Source organism: Petaurus breviceps, unplaced genomic scaffold, assembly GCF_028583685.1.
Source record: "Petaurus breviceps papuanus isolate PSGF00001 unplaced genomic scaffold, PetGlider_PUasm1.0 101, whole genome shotgun sequence".
Classification (NCBI taxonomy): domain Eukaryota; kingdom Metazoa; phylum Chordata; class Mammalia; order Diprotodontia; family Petauridae; genus Petaurus; species Petaurus breviceps.
This window is the reverse complement of record NW_027185575.1, coordinates 997,328-1,014,598: the sequence shown is the minus strand read 5'-3', so window position 1 is coordinate 1,014,598 and position 17,271 is coordinate 997,328.

Below are 17,271 nucleotides of genomic sequence, written 5' to 3'. Positions count from 1 at the left end.
TAGATGTCTCATGAGCCTTTTAGACTACCCATTCCCCTTCTAGACTAATCATCCCCTTTCTATACTACTATTTATGCCCCTTTTAAACTGTTTATCCTCCTTCTAGACTCTCTCTCAAACTCTTTTCTTCAGTGCTGTGTACACAGTAAGTGCCTCTTAAATGTGCACTCTATTGTATAGCAATAGCTTCTGCCCCAGATGTCCTGGAGAAGAGTGGCCTCACAGGTAAGTGCCCAATTCCTCGTCCCCACCCTCCTCTTCCTTCTTCTCCTCCTCCTTCTCCTCCTCTCTTCAGTCCCCAAAAAGGGGCTTTGGCTAGATGGGGCCCAGCCAGGACAGAAGCAAGCATTTCACATTGGAACTAAGGGAAGACGTTAATAGCAAAAATATCTGTTTCTGGCCCATTGAACTTGGTGAGGTTAGAACACTATTTCTAATTCTTCATGTCTCTTGTTCAGAGGCCTTCAAAAATATACTTCTTACTAGCTATGTGACCTTGGGCAAGTCTTTTAACCCCAATTGCCTTGCCTTCCCCCCTCAAAAGATAAAATACACTTCTCTGTCATTCAAATCAACCCAACAAGTATTTAAGTGGTTGTTATGGGCCAAGGCCTGGGCTGGGCTCTGGGGATACAAAGACAAACCAGTCCCTGTTCTCAAGGAATTTACAATCCAATTGAGGGATGCCAATGCATGACTTGCTGTTGTTGCCATGTTCAACTATTCATGATCCCATTTGGGGCTTTCTTGGCAAAGATACTGAAGTGGTTTGACATTTCCTCCTCCAACTCATTTTATAGATGAGGAAACTGAGGCAGACAGGGTGAAGTGACTTGCCTAGGGTCACAAGGCTAGTAAGTATCTAAAAGGCCTTATTTGAACTCAGGTCCTCCTGACTTCAGGCCCAGTTCTCTGTGCCACCTAGCAGCCTTACACAACATAGATAAAAATAAGTAAATGAAATCTATAAAGAAAGACATGCAATTCATTTGAAGGCAGAGCACTAAGGGGGAAGGAGGAAGGGAGGGAATCAGGAAGGGCTTCATGTAGGAAGTGGTGCCTGAGCTGATCTGGGAAGGAAGCCAGGGATCCCAGGAAGCCAGGACAAGGAGGGAGCCCACTCCAGACACAGGAACCCTCTGGAGGAGATGAAATCTCAGCTACCAGGCCAGGTGGAGTGAACCAAGCACAGAGTGAACCAAGAGGAGTCTTGGGTCACCTGTCTGAGTGGCCCACGAGGAGCCTGGTGACCTGGGTTCTTATCAGGATCCTGCCTCTGACCCCGAGAAGACACTGGCCTTCTCAGAAAATGTGTTTGCTCATCTGTAAAATGGGTAGGTTGAATGTGATGGTCTCTGAAAGGGCCCTTCCAGTTCTGAAATTTTATGAATCTTGGTGTCGACTTGTTGGCATTTCCCTGCCCCTTTCTCAAAGAAGAGCTACCCAGACCCAAGGGACAAACCCAGAAAGCAGCGAGCCTGGAAGCAAGACACCTGGCTTTGAATCCAACCTCTGGTGCCTACCAGCTGGGTAACCATGTGCAAATCACTTCATCAGCTTGGTCCTCAGTCTTTCCATCTGTGAAATGGGGATAAATACATATGACACCCAATCTCATGGGTGGTTGTTGAAACTGTGTAAAGCTTAAAGCACTATGGAAATGACTGTGATTATCATTATTAATAGTCCAAGAGCCCAAATTCAGCACTGGGGAGGGTGAGGGAGCATTCCCTTCTCCAAAAATTCTCTACTGTATCTCCACTGCCTCCCTCAAAGCCAAAGCATCAAAAATGCCCTCTCGGACCCTCCTTCATTGCTGGCTACAGAATCACCAACTCTCCAGGAGACAGGAACAGCACAAACAAACCCCTCCCCCTCTCTGAGCCTCAGTTTCATCCTCTGTAAAATGAAGCAGCTGGCCTAGAGGATCTCCAAAGGCCCTTACAGCTATGAAGTTCTATAATTCTGGAATGTGGGAAGGTTGGCTCAAGGTCAATTGGCCAAGATGACCTCTGGGGGTGCCTTTCAGCTCTATGTGAGCCTGAGAAAGTGAGACCCGGGAGCCCCGCTGCCATTATCCAGCACCAGCACCCAGCCGCTGTCTTTTGTCTGAGCTAGACCCCCTCTGTCCCTTCTCAAGGCCTCAGCAGCCTGCCAGGCTGCGGCTTTCCAAGCAAAGAGTAAGCCTCCCCTCTAGCGACCTTGGTTGTTACTGCAGGCAGGGAAGATGCCAGAGGGTTCCCACCACAGCACTGGCCCCATAACTGCTGACAGGAGGGAGTCCTCTCGTTTTCTATCCTAGGCCCCAGAATGTTCAGATCTGGAAGAGACCTTGGAGAAATCCTGTCATCCAATAGATGAGGAAGAGAGATACAGGAGTAGAGTGACTGCCCCAAGGTCACCTAAGCAGGTAGTGGGAGAGATGGGACAAGAAGCCACACTAATGCATGTCTCCCGACCCCAGTCCCCTCAAAACCCCTTTGAAGGCCACCATGGAGGGGGCACTCAGGAAGCACCTCCTAAGGGTACCAGTTCCACTTTGGACAGGCCTAATTCTTCCCCAGGTAAGACTGTAGCCCATTCACCAGCTATCACCATTTATTTATCTAACAAACATTTATTAATCACCTGCTGTTTGTGCACTTGGAGATACAAAGTTTATACAGCTGTGGAATTCTCTGTCTAGTTGGGGAAGACAAACATAAGTCTAATGCCTAATATTGTATATTAGCTTAGTACAGCACGTGGCTCATAGTGGGTGCTTAGTAAATAGCCTAGCACATAGTAGGTGTTTAGCAAATGCTTACTGACTGACTGGAGGGGGACAGAACAAAGTGTTCTGTGAGGTCAAAGAAGAGGTGTTTTTTTTTCTTTTTTAAAAAAATTCATAATTCTCTTCCTGTCTCTACCCTATCCCCTATCCATCGAGAAGACAAAGAAAAACAAAACTCATTAAAAAACATATATAATCACACAAAGCAAATTCCCACATTAGCCATGTCCAAATTTTTTTTAAATCTATGTTTCAATCTATACTCTAAACCTGTCGGTTCTCTCTGTGGAGGTGGACAGCATACTTCATCACCTTTGACTTTACAGTGGGTCATTGTATGGATCATGGGTGATTGTCCTTACAACATTGCTGTTACTGTATATTCTCCTGGTTCTGCTTACTTCATTGTGCATTAGTTCATACAAATCTTCCCAGGTTTTTCTGAAATCATCCCCTTTATCATTTCTTAAAGCACAATAGTATCCTCATTACCTGTTGATGCCTGACAATTCTTCCTTTTTTGAGGGGGATTAGAGGGAGGGGTTTTAACTTTGCCAGTACAGACCATCCATTCACAGAAGTAGATCAGTAACTGGTTGGTTAACATACAGTCTGTTTATTTGTGTCCCAGACCCCTCTGGCAGTATGGGGGAGCCTATGGACCCCTTCCCAGAATCATGTTTTTAAATTCAGAAAAGAAATAGGATTACAAAGGAAATCAGCTATATTGTAGTCCAGCCCTCAAAATATTTTTAAACAAGCTTACAGACTTCAATTTAGAAAGTTTAGAAGATCTCCCTGAGAAATTAAGTGACTTGCCAAGGTCACACAATGAGAAGTGTCAGAGGCCAGACTAGTGCCTAGGTCATCCTGACCCCACCACCATGTTTTAAGCTACCCTGCATCTGGAAATCCCTTTCACCAGGGTCAAAGTTTCTCATTCTCTAAGGGAAGGGAAGGCTTCAAATGCCAATTCCCCAGGGAGAGGGAACATCTGGAGTGAAGTTTCACAGGTTTTGATTGATGGGCAGTAGTAACAAACGAGGGGAAAGGAACTGCAGCTACAGAAAGGGATAGGGGAAAGCATGAAAACTTGGCTGACAAAGCAGCTTCCCCAAGGGTGTGCCTTGCCTCAGCCTCTCTGGCCCCCTATGCTACCCTGGTGGGAAAGACCTATGTTCTCACCAGAATAAAATCGCCCGATAGGTAATGGTAGCAACAGCAACAGTAGTAATAATAAAATTATATGTGTATATATGTGTGTGTACATACATATATATACATATATATATATGTATAGTCCTTTGTTTGCAAAACACTTGCCATATATTATTTCTCATTTTATCCTCACAGCCCTGTGGCTGCAGTGGATAGAACTCTAGGTTGAGAATCAGGAAGACCTGAGTTCAAATCCAGCCTCAGCTACAGACTAGTCGTGTGACTCTGGGTAAGTCACTTAACCCTGTTTGCCTCCATTTCCTCATTTGGAGAAGTAAATGGAAAACTTCTCCAGTATTTTTTCCAAGAAAACCCCAAATGGGGTCACAAAGAGTCGGATGCAACTGAAAACAAGTGAACAAAGACAGCAAAAATGAGGACAGCCACAGCGCCTGCTTCCTAGGATTGTTGTGAGGGTGAAGTGAGATGATGACTGTAAAGCACAGGGCCTGGCCCAGAGTCAGCGCTATAGAAATGATGGCCATTATTACTATTCAGCCCATTGCACAGATGAGAAGGACGAGCCTCAGAGAAGCTTCCCAGAATAAAAGATGTAGGATTTGAATCCAGGTTATTTTAACTCTAAGTCAGAACTCTAGTCACTGCCCCCACTACCCTCATGACAATGTTCTGGGCTTTCGTTTTCCATTTGAAAGAGCTGTGTTGGTTGGGGGGGGGGGTGCTGTTCTTCTTTGTCTCCTTTTTCTTTTCCTTTCCTTTTTTTTCTTCACTTTTTTGGTCTTCATTCCTGGGCTTTCCCTCTCATGCCACAGAAACCTCTGCACCCTGGAAGTTCGCTTCACCCCTGGACTTCTCACGTTGAAAACAGCACCCCCCACTCCCACTCCCACCCTGTGAAGCCTTTCTTGATTAACACACACACACACTCACACACACATATACACACACACTCGAGCACAAACACACACACTCATTCACTCCCTTGCTGGCACTCTTTCCTGTTTCCTGGCACTATGCTGTATTCATATGATGTCCCTCCCTTCCCTTCCCCTCCCCTCCCTCCTCCCTCATAAAATGTAAGCTCCTTAGGGGCGGCCAGGTGGCTCAGCGAGTAAGAACACCAGCTCCAGTGTTGGGATGACCTGGGGATCAAATCCGGGCTCAGATACTCAGCACCACACCCAGAAATAACTGGCCGTGTAACCTTGAGCAAGTTACTTAGACCCGATTGCTTTAAAAAAAAAAAAAAAGTAAGCTCCTTGAGGACAGAAAAGATTTTATCTTTGTATCCCCAACACGGAATATAATGCATGGCACACTGGGATAAAAACTGAGCCTGTGTGATTTCACTGCTGTTATAGGGAATTCTCAGATGAAGAAACTCCCGGTACAAATGCTGGACAGCCCCTTTTCTGCAACTGCTAATCAGTGGAGAGAGACAGAGACATATGTAGAGACATAGAGAGAGGAGAGTGACAGAGAAAGAAAGACAGACAGAAAGCAAGTCTCTAAATTCCCAGGGTACTGAGAGGTTAGGTCACTTGGTCAGAGCCCTGCAGCCACTCTGTGGAAGAGGGAAGATTTGAACCCAGATCTTCCTGGTTTACAGGCTGTCTCTCTATCTCCCCACTGCACCACAAACTCTGCCTGGCACATCAGGATAGGGACTGGGAACTCTTTGATAAGGAAATCCCTTCCACCAATAATGCAGGTCAGGGACTTTTCTGCAACTTAGAGAACTAAAGAGTTGCGTGGGGCCCAAGAGTTAAAAAGGCTTACTCTGGGTCAGGGTCTTCAAGTAGCTGTGTGTGCCTCAAACAGAGTAGGAGCTTAATAAATGCATGTTGAATTGAGTGCATCACAACTAGGGGAGTACAACTGGGCTTCTTCCTTTCTTCTTCATTTTTTCCCCTTTCCAATCTCCCCACACACATTTTCAGCCCTTGTGAATTTCTCTCATAAAGTATATTTATTTTTTGGTCTTGGGCCAAAGGAGCTTCCTGCGGGCAAATGAGATAGCATTGGGTACCTCACCAGGACTGATGCTAATTAATTATTCAATGTTTGCAAAGCCCTATACCTCCTTGGAGCTACATAAATAATTATGTCCCCACCACATACAGCATAATAGCAGTGAATTATGCAAATGGGAGTAGATAAATAAGGCCCAATGATTCATTCATCCACCTTGCTAGGCAGTAGCTATTCCCCTTGAAGGAGGCTAACACTTAGAATTTGCTGGTTTGTCAAATGACTGTTTAAGCCAATGATGAGCCAGGATTGTCTTCTCATCTGGAACCACAACAGGAAGCAAAGAGACGGGCCATTTTTGACTTTTGCTGTCCAATTCATTATCTTCCTAAAGTTTCAACAGCAAAGACAAATCATCAGATCCATGAACCTTATCTTTGTTTGTATGTTTATACCCAACATGAATGGTACGTTAAAGTAAAAGTCTGTCCTCTGGTCCCCTCTTTGATGAAGACAGCAGCCCCTCCAAGCCTCCTCACCTTATGTCATTCTCGTCCATCTCCTTCAGCATGAGCTCATGAAATAACTGGAAGGGACCTTGGAAAAGCTCTGGTCTTTTAATAGATAAGGAAACCATGACCCCATAGGGTGACTCTGAGGTCACACAAGTCATTAGGCACAGAGATGAGATTCCAATTTGAATTCCAATATCAATACTCTTCCCATTGGGAGACAATTAGGTGGTTTAGTGGCTAGAGTGTTGGATTTGTAATCAGGGAGAACTGAGTGGAGTTTGAATCCTTTCTAAGACATTTACTAGTTGTGTTATCCTAAGTTAAGGCCCTTAATTTCTCTCAGCCTCAGTTTCCTCATCTGTAAAATGGAAATGATAATAATGGCATCTCCCTCATCCTCCCTATTGTAAGGAGCAAATAAAATACTGTAGATAAGGAGATAGAAATTTAACCAAAAAAATGGTAGGGACTTAACAGAAACAGAATAAATTAAGAAAAGGTGGCAAGAATATGCAAAATAGTGATACAAGAAAGATCTTAATATCACTGACAACCACAATGATGTGGTTACTGACCTAGAGTCAGACATCCTGGAGGATGAAGTCAAGCGGACCTTAGGAGGCATTGTTAATATTGCAAGTGATGGAATTCCAGCTGAGCTATTTAAAATCCTAAAAGATGGTGCTTAGCAGCAGTGCTGTACTCCATATACCAGCAAATCTACCAGGAAAACTCAACAGTGGCCACTGGATTGGAAAAGCTCAGTTTACATCTCAGTCCTAAAGAAGGGCAATGCCAAGGAATATTAAAATTACTGAAAAATGGTACTCATTTCACAGACCAGCAAGATTATGCTTAAATTCTGCAAATAGGCTTCTGCAATATGTGAACCAACAGTCACCAGAAGAGCAGAATGTTTTTTGAAGAGACAGAGGAACTAGAGACCAAATTGCCAACATTCTTTGGATTATGAAGAAAGCAAGGGAGTTCCACAAAAACATTTACTTCTGCCTTATTGACTACACTAAAGCCTTGGACTGTGTGGATTACAATAAAATGTGGCCGGTCCTCAAAGAGATAGAAGTCCCAGATCATCTTATTTCTCTCCTGAGGCACCTGTATATAGAATTAGAAGCAACAGTTAGAACTGAGCATGGAACAACTGATTGGTTAAGATTGGAAAAGTAGTATAAAAAGGCTGTATATTGTCACCTTATTTATTTAACTTATATGCAGAGTACATCATATGAAATGCTAGGCAGGGTGAATCAAAGGCTGGAATTAAGGTTGCTAGGATTGCTAAGGTTGCTATCAACAATCTGAGATATGCAGACAATACCACCCTGATGGCAGAAAATGAAGAAAAATTAAGAAGTCTCCTGATGAGGGTGAAAGAGAAGGGTGTAGAAAGTGACTTGAAGCTTAACATCAACACTAAGCTCTTGGCAACTTATCCCATCACTTCCTGGCAAATAGAGGGAGAAGAAATGGAAGTAGTGTCAGATTTTATATTCTTGTCTCAAAGATCAGTGTCGATAGCTACTGCAGTCATGAAATTAAAAGATGCTTGCTCCTTAGATGGAAAGCTATGGAAAATCTGAACAGCATACTAAAATGCAGAGATATCACCTTGCTGACAAAGTTTCATATAATCAAAGCTATGGTTTTTCCAGTAGCAATATATGGCTGTGAGAGTTGGACTAGACTATTAAAAAAAGTTGAGCACCACAGAATTGATGCTTTCAAATTGGGGTGCTTGAGAAGATTTGTAGAAGTCCCTTATATGGCAAGAAGGCCAAATCCATCAATACTTAAAGAGATTAATTAAGGTGAAATACTGAAGATAAAGTTTAAATACTTTGGCCACATGAAAAGACAGGATTCATTACCCTGATTCTAGGGGGGGAAATGAAGGAAAAAGAAAAAGGGAATGTCAGAGGATGAGATGGATAGATAGTATCATGGAAACAATGACTATGAACCTGGACAGACTTGAGAGAGAATGGATAGAAGAACTTGGCATACTATGGTTCACAGAATCACAAAGAGTCAGATACAACTGAACAACCAAAGATAAATTAAAGGACTTTGTTGACCTTAAAGCATTTTATGAATAGCAGCTATGTTTATTGTACCATGTGGATACCAAGAAGTTCCACCCAATGAACTCAAGTTCCTCCTTCCTCTGCTTCTTCAAATATTTCCTGGGTATCAGTGCAGTGCTGGGACTGTCCATCTGTTACCTCTCATTCTCTCACTCCATGACTCTGTCACTTTCTTTCTTTGACACATATATTCTCAGTGTAGTAAATGCTTCTCAGGAGCAAATTATTGTTTGTAATTCCCTCAAGCCTGCTTCAGTTCAATTCAATAAGCGCTTATTAAGTGCTTACTATATGTCAATCATTATGCTAAATGCTAGGGATACAAAGTATTTTATAGGTATTATCTCATTCGATCTTTATTTTTTTTAAAGCAATCAGGATTAAGTAACTTGCTCAAGGTTACACGGTCAGTTATTTCTGGGTGTGGTGCTGAATATCTGAGCCCAGATTTGATCCCCAGGTCATCCCAACACTGGAATGGGTGCTCTTACTCGCTGAGCCACCTGGCCGCCCCTAAGCAATTGGGGTTAAGTAACTTGCTCAAGATTACATGGCCAGGTGTTTCTGGGTGGGTGCTAAGTGTCTGAGGCCGGGATTCGATCTCCAGGTCATCCCAACACTGGAGCCGGTGCTCTCACTTGCTGTGCTACCTGGCCACCCCTCATTTGATCTTTATAACAACCCTGAGAGGAAAGAGTTCTTATTATTCTCATTTTACAGATTAAGAAACTGAGGCAGATATAAATGAAGTGAATTGTTTAGGGTCGCACAGCTAAGTATCTGAGACATGATTTGAATCCCTGATTCCAAGTCCAACACTCTATGCATTGTTTTAAAAGTAAATGTTATCTCTCTCATAGAATGTCAATTCCTTGAGGGCACTGGAGGAGTCAATGAAAATCTCCTGGTGGAGGTGGCAACAAAATGCCTAGAATCAAAGTATTTTTCAAGGAAATCCAGAATAGGCCATGTGAATGGCGAATATAATGACTGAAATTTAAAGCAAATTAATTAATGGCCAGAGAAGGAATGAACTAACTTCAGGTTCATTAAATGGCTTCTGCTTACACTCCAACAAGAAGAGCAGCTGGCATCATATAGCCTTTTAAGGTTTACAAAGTTCCATATATATTGAGTCATTTGATCCTAACAAAATGCACCAAAATGAATTCTGGGCAGGAAAGCCAAGAAAAAGTCACAGTGAGTCATTTTTCCTGCCCAGAGCAGCTTAGGAATGCATAAAGAGAAGTCTGCAGACACTGGGATGGGAGCTAGCCAGGAGCACAGCAGAGCAGAAGCAGCACCAGCAGTGGCAGCAGTACTGGCCTGTGGCAATAGCAGCCCAACACCCAGGGACAGTCAGGGTACTGAATACATAGTCAGAAAGAGATCCTAGAGAACTCCTGTACCAGCCCTGGGTGCAGGATTAGGTACCATTTGGCAGCTCTGTCACACATCATCGAGTTCCAGGGCAGAGAGGAGTGGTCATGGTCAAGAGGAAACAGTGGTCCTTTCTGTATAAAGAGCAGAGCACAGACCAGGAGGGTAGTGACCAGAGCTCTCCCTGGATCACATCACTTTGAAAATTTACAAGCCCCCCTGAGCTATGAAAGCAGCAGAAGGATACAAAAGAACTGAAGCTCAGGCCAGTCATCCCCTGAAAAGTGAGCAGAGTCCAACCCTAACATAAAGTACGAAGTCAAGAAATAGGTTAGAAAAATGAACAAACAACAATAGCGAAAAAATAGAACCTGATCATAAAAACCTGCTATGGTGACAGGAAAATTTAAGAAATAAACTTAGAAGAAGATAATGACTTGAAAACATCTACAAGTAAACCCTCAAAAAAATACAGATTGGACACAAGCTAGACTAGCTAGAAGAAGTAAAGAAAGATATTTTTAAGGAAAAAATTATTTAAAAATCAATTAAGAATAGTAGAGGAAAATTGGGGAAAGGAATGAAATTGATATAAGAAGACTATGAAAAGGTAATTAGCAGCTTGATAAGAGTCACAAAAATACAAAAGAAAATAATTCTTTAAAAATTATAATTAGCCAAGTTGCAAAACAGACAGAATATATATACTAAATAAAATAATTCCTTAAAAATAAGAATTGGTTAAGGCAGCTAGGTAGTGAAGTGAATAGAGCACCAGCCCTGGAGTCACGAGGACCAGAGCTCAAATCCAGCTTCAGATACTTAACACTTACTAGCCATGTGATCTTGGGTAAGATGCTTAACCCCAATTGCCCTGCCTTTCCCCCTCCAAAAAAGAAAAAAAAACAGAATTGGTCAAATGATAAAAGAGGTACAAAATCTCACTGAAGAAAAATAACTCCTTAAAAATTCAACTTGGGCAAGTAGAAGCTAAGTATTCTCAGAGATTTTAAGAAAACAAACAAACAAAAAAGTCAAAAGACTGAAAAAATAGAAGAAAATGTGAAATATTTCATAGGAAAAGCAACTGACCTAGAAAATTGATTGAGAAGAGATCATTTAAGAATTATTGAACTACCTGGAAGCCACAATCAGAAAAAGACCCTAGACATGATATTTCAAGAAATTACAAAAGAAAACTGCCCTGATCTTAGAACCAAAGGGCAGAATAAAAATGGAAAGAATCTACCAGTTACCTCCTGAAAAAAAAATTTCAAAAATAAAAACTCCCTGGAAAAGTATAGCCAAAATCCAAAGCTACCAGGTCAAGGAGAAAATACTATAAACAGTCAGAAAGGCACCGTTCAAATACAGTGGAGCTATAGTTAGGATCACACAAGATTTAACAACTACAACAATAAAGAAGTAGAGGGCTTGGAATATTATCTTCTGGAAGGTGAATGAGCTAGAACTGCTGTTCAGTCATTTTTTAGTCATGTCCAACTTTGTGAACTCATTTGGGGTTTTCTTGGCAAATACTGGAGTGGTTTGTCATTTCCTTCTACAACTCATTTTACAGATGAAGAAACTGGCAAACAAGGTTGAGTGATTTGCCCAGGGTCACAGAGCCATTAAGTGTCTGAGGTCAAATTTGCACTATGGCCCCACCTAGTTGCCCAACCAAGAATAACCTACCCAGCAAAACAATATAATTCTAGAGGGGATAAATGGGTGTCTAATGAAATTGGGAACATTCAAACATTCCTGATGAAAAAAAATAGAGCTGAATAGAAATGTGACGTTCAAATATTCAGACATTATCCTAATAACAATCCTGAGAGGTAGGTACCATTATCATCCTCATTTTATTGTTGAAGAAATGAAGGGTAAGTGAGGGATATCCAACTAGTCTCTGAGAAGGGATTTGAACTCAGGTCATCCTGACTCTTAAATCTAGAGTTCTTGCCCACTATGCCATTATGTCCAGGACTGCTTATTTAATTAATGCTTTCCACCAAATTCTCAATGTTTAAGACATTTAAAAGGAGGCAGCTATGGTACAGCAAAAAGAGCACAATGACCTGTATTCAAATTCTGACTATGATTGACTTGTTGTGTGACTTCGGAAAAATCACTTAACTTCTCTGGGGCATAGTTCCCTCTATAAAATGAAGGTGTTTGGACTAGAAGGACTCTGAGGTACCCCCCACCAGCTCCAAATCTGCTATCCTACAAAGTATAACAAAGGAAGCCTGGTTCCATAGTATGAAAGCATGTATGTATAGTATGAATTGTGAAATTCAAGCTCACTTCTGGGAAGGTAAACATAATCTCATTTACTAAATCACTTTGTCAATCAAGATACCTCTGGTGTGTGATTATTTAATAAATCCCTTTGCCTCTCTAGGCTCTGGTTTCCTCAAGAGTAAAGTGGAAATAAGAGTATTAGAAATACCTACCTCACATGTCACCCATTATGGGAGACAGACTTACATTCTGTGCCAGTGATTAGGCAAAGGTGGGGAAAAGAATGGGATGAAGGAAGGGGCAGTGAGGAAGAGAGTCACACACAACCCAAGCTGAGGAGGCAGATTATAAGATGGGAGAAAAAGAAACAGGGAGAAAAACCAGTGTGGAATAGTAACCATGTTGTCTGCTGTGCCTCACAATCCAAAGGGCTGATAATCAATACAAAGCCCTGTTGTCAAAGAAGTAACATGGGACTGGCAAGTCACTCTTCACCGAAGGAGCCAGAAGAATACGTAATTCACTGAAGAATACAGAAATGATTGATAATAATAGCTAACATGCATCTAATGCTTACTATGTGCCTAATACTGGACTACGTTTTACAAATAATACAAATATTATCCCACTTGATCCTCACAACAACCTTGAGAAGGTGCTATTATTATCTCCATTCTACAGATGAGGAAACTGAGGCAAATAGAGGTTGTTGTTGTTTTTTAAGTGACACAGCTAGTAAATGTCTAAGACTGACTTTGAACTCTGGTCTTCCAGACTCCAAGCCCTGCACTCTATCCACTGTGCTATCTTGCTGAGTAATGGACAGTTTCAGAGAAATGTGGGAAGACTTAGACAAAGTGATGCAGAGTGAAATGAGCAGAACCTGGAGAACCATATATACAATAACAACATTATAAAGACTTGTAACATTGTTCCAACTTGGAAAGACTTGAGAACTCTGATCAACACACATGATGATCAATGACAACTTTAGAGGACAGAAGATGAATCATACTATTCGCCTCCTGCCCCAGAAGTAATGGCAGCCTACAGACTGAGGTACACATTTTCAGATATGACCAATATGGGAATTTGTTTTGCTTGCCTATGCATATTGGTTGTAAGGGTTTTGCTTAGCTTTTTTTCAATAGAGGGGGAAGTGGGAAGAAGAGAAAATAAATTTTTGTTCTCTGAAAAAAAAATTAATTTGCATTTTAAAAAAAATAATTTTTAAAAAAGAAGTCAGAATGCAGAGAAGCACAAAGAGAATCTGACAGTTCCCCAAGTCAATTGATTTCCCATCACTTCAACTTTTTATGTTCATAGCTTGCTTTCCCTGTCTCAACACAGCAGGAGGGCTGGCATGGTCAGGGGCAGATTCTGACAAGCCTCCTCTTGACTTAGAGATTTCGATTAGCCTGAAAGCTGTTACATTATTACAAGGCTGCTATGAGGAAAATGGTTTGTAGACCTTGAAGTTCTATGGAAATGTTCACTATTATATATACAGGGTGTCCCAAAAAACTTAGTGCCGTTTTTTGCTTTGATCAAGTTTAAAACTTTATTTTATTTGGTATTTATTTCTCTGTCACTAGAGGCAATGTGGTGCAGTGGGTAAAGAAATGTCCTTAGAACCAAGAAGACCTAGGGTCAGTTTCTGCCTCTAAAACATACAGGCTGTGTGACCCTGAGCAAGATATTTAATCTCTCTGTATCCCAAGCAGCTAAGAGTAAATATTTAATATGCAAATATTAAATTTAATATTTTGATATTTTTCAATCATTTCAGTTGTGTCCAACTCTTTGAGGTTTTCTTGGCAAGGACACTGAAGTAGTTTGCCATTTTGTTCTCCAGCTCATTTGACAGATTAGGAAACTGAAACAGAGTTAAGTGATTTTTTCAAGGGACACACAGCTAGTAAGTGTCTAAGGGAAGATTTGAACTCAGGTCTTCCTGACTCCAGACCTGGCATTCTATCCACTGTGTCCTAAAATTAATACAGAGACATGTTAAATATTGAATATATAGATAACATAGATAGATATACTTTATGTAGTATATCTCAATTAGTGATTTCATCAGTATGTGTTTGCCCTTTGTAATTTAACACAGTCCTCAAGAGTTCCTGTGGCAGAAAAATTCATCCCCCTGTAGCTGATCAGGCAGTGGGCATCTCAGGACTTAGCTGCCTTGGTCCTCAGATGATTACACATTGTCCACTGCCACGGTCATGCTCACAATCTTTCTAACTTGGGAGAATTGCTCTACTGAAATGACCTTAAAGAAGGCAAGGTCATTGCCATGCTATGACAAGGCATCAGAGAAGACTTCATGGGAATGACTATCGTTACTAGACAAACTGGACATTGGCCATCTCCTATTGTCATACATACCAGATCCTTAACCAGGCTATCTCTTGTGCTGAAGTTCATTCTTTCCCCACCATTATGTCTTAGAAGTTCCACTTTCCTTCAGAGCTCACCATTTCCTATAGGAGGAATACACACACCTTCCAATTAGCAATGAAAATATTTAGTATTTATAGGCCTGGGGTCAGAAAGACCTGAGTTCAAATCCTGCCTCAGACACTTACTAGCTGTGTGACCCTGGGCAAGTTACTTAACCCTGATTGCTTAAGATTATATATGTCCATATTTAACCTCTCAGTGTTCCAGGCAACCCTCTTAAAATTTAAAATTATAAAGAAATTCCTGCCTTGGTAGAGGGAGAGCCCTCATTTAGGAGATCACTATGCTAATGAAATCACAATTTTCATCCAGTTTTTATCCCATTTTTTCTGTGTCTTATCACCCCCAGGAGAATGCAAACTCACTGAGGGTAAAGATGACTTCCATGTCTATTTTTGTGTCAAGTGTCCAGTAAGGTTTGTCAGACTTAGTTATCATGATATAAATAATCAGTCCACAAACCCACCTCCCTTCATCCTCATATGGCAGGAGGTCAAGGTCCTCTGATGCTCTGATTTTTTTCTGCTGAACACTCTTGAGTATGTCAGTCAACTGCCTTCCTCAGCTGTGGTCACCAGAACTGAACACAACATTCAAGCCATTTCATTTCTCTATGCCTTAGTTTGTCCATCTGCAAAATGGGTTTGATAGTAGCCCCTACCTCCCCCAGTTGTTGTGAGGATCTCAAAGTACAGTATAAATGTCATTAATTATTTGAAATGGGTTAGTAACATGGGCAGATAGGTGGCTTCAGCAGGCCTCTGTCCCTGAGGCATTGTCAGGTCAATTTGATAAGGCTGGAATCATGTAAAAATGTTGCTAAGATTTGCAATGTAGGGCTAACTCCTGTGTATGCTTGGGTTTCCTCAGAGGCCTCCTTTGGATGAAAGGGAGAAGGTGTTGAGAAAAGGGGGTGGATATGGGACTCCAGCTGGCTCCTCTATCACAGCGCTATAGGGACAGGCTCCCCCCATTTCAACACTGAAGCTGGCTTCAGGGGCGGGGGTAGAGTTAGCAGCTAAAAAGAGATACCGTAATATATGAATGACTAAATATAACTGCTTTGAATTGTACCCACAGATCCTTACCAAATGAAAGTCTTGCTTACATAATACAGCACCCTGCAAGAGAGAATTCACCAGGAAAACCTGTCTTATTTGCCCCCCTCTCCTCCTCCCCGCTTCATGGGGCACATTGAGTATTCAACAAAGGAGACAAGAGGCCTGTGTGTGTTTCCCACAATGGGGGCAAGAGGGGGACTGAGGGGGCGGCCCTTGGCTAGAGAAGGGCTTTTTATCCTGGCAGGCAGCAAACAGTAATTTGGCAATAGGCAAATGGTTCTGCCTGGCCTCAGGTCCTTCCCAGGAAGGGAGAGGGCAGGGGGCTCTTGAGAAGAGCTTCGGGTCAAGGGGGAGAACTCTCAGCTAAAGCCATGGGTGGGAAAGGAGGGTGGGCCCTGGGGGGGCAGTGGGCACTTGAACTTGCAGAATCTCCATTATCTCAGGCCTCCTGGGCCCAGATGGAATTCTCCCAGAAATGGTCCAGAGTAAGGGCAGAGATCACCGGGCCACCACTCAGGGCCACGCTACTCTAGATTCCTATGGGAACAGAAATAGCTACAGAGAGCTCTGCTCCAAGTCCCACTCAAAGAAGGGACAAGGACTTGGCATCAGAGATCTAGGGCTGGGAGGGACCATCGAGCCTAACCCCCTAATTTTACAGATAAGGAAACTGAGGCCCAAAGAGGTCTCACCTAGGGTCACACAGATTGCTTCCTTCCTTGTGCTTCTATCCACAGTGACTGGCACACATATAGGTTCTTAATAAATCCTTGTTGTTGATGAGGAAGGAAATAAGCATTTATTAAATGCCTATTATATGCTAGCTGTTTTGTTTCAGGAGGAATCAGAACTGATTCAGGATGATATTCATTATCTTGTCCTCATAGCTTATGCATTAGGCCACCCTACCCCAATAAGCCAGAGTTTAATTCCATGCCCAGCTGACTTCCACCTTCTGTCTTAAAACAAAGGAAAAAGGGAATGAATGGCCTCTCCTGGCCAGGCTGTATCTAAACTATCATCTTCAGCTCTAGGCACCATATCTTGGAAGGACAAGCTTCAGAGAATCGAAAGGAAGGTGCACAGTGAAAGTTCATGACTTCCCATGATCAGGTGAAGGAGCTGGGGATGCCTAGTCTAGAGAGAATATGATTCAGAGACACCTTAATATCTGTCTTCAAATACCTGAAGGGCCGTCTGTCATCTGGAAAGGGGAGTAAATGTTTAAAATTTTCTCCCTGGCTTCAGAAGGCAGAACTGTGTCCAATGGGTAGAAGTCACAGAAAGGCCAATTTCATCCTGAAAGCAACAAGAACTCATTGGCCATCAGAGTTGTCCCAAAGGAGACCAACCACCAAGGGGTCTTGGGCTGCTCCAGCAGAGGCCCAGTAGTCCCTTGTTGGGGACGTTCTACAGTATGGGTTGGCCCAGTGCCCAGCACATGGTAGACTCTCCATAAATATGTAGTGAGTTCAAATCAGCATTTACGTAACTCTAGATCTAGAAAATTTTGTTGTTCAGTTGTTTTCTGGTCATGTCTGACTCTCTGTGACTCCATTTGGGGTTCTCAA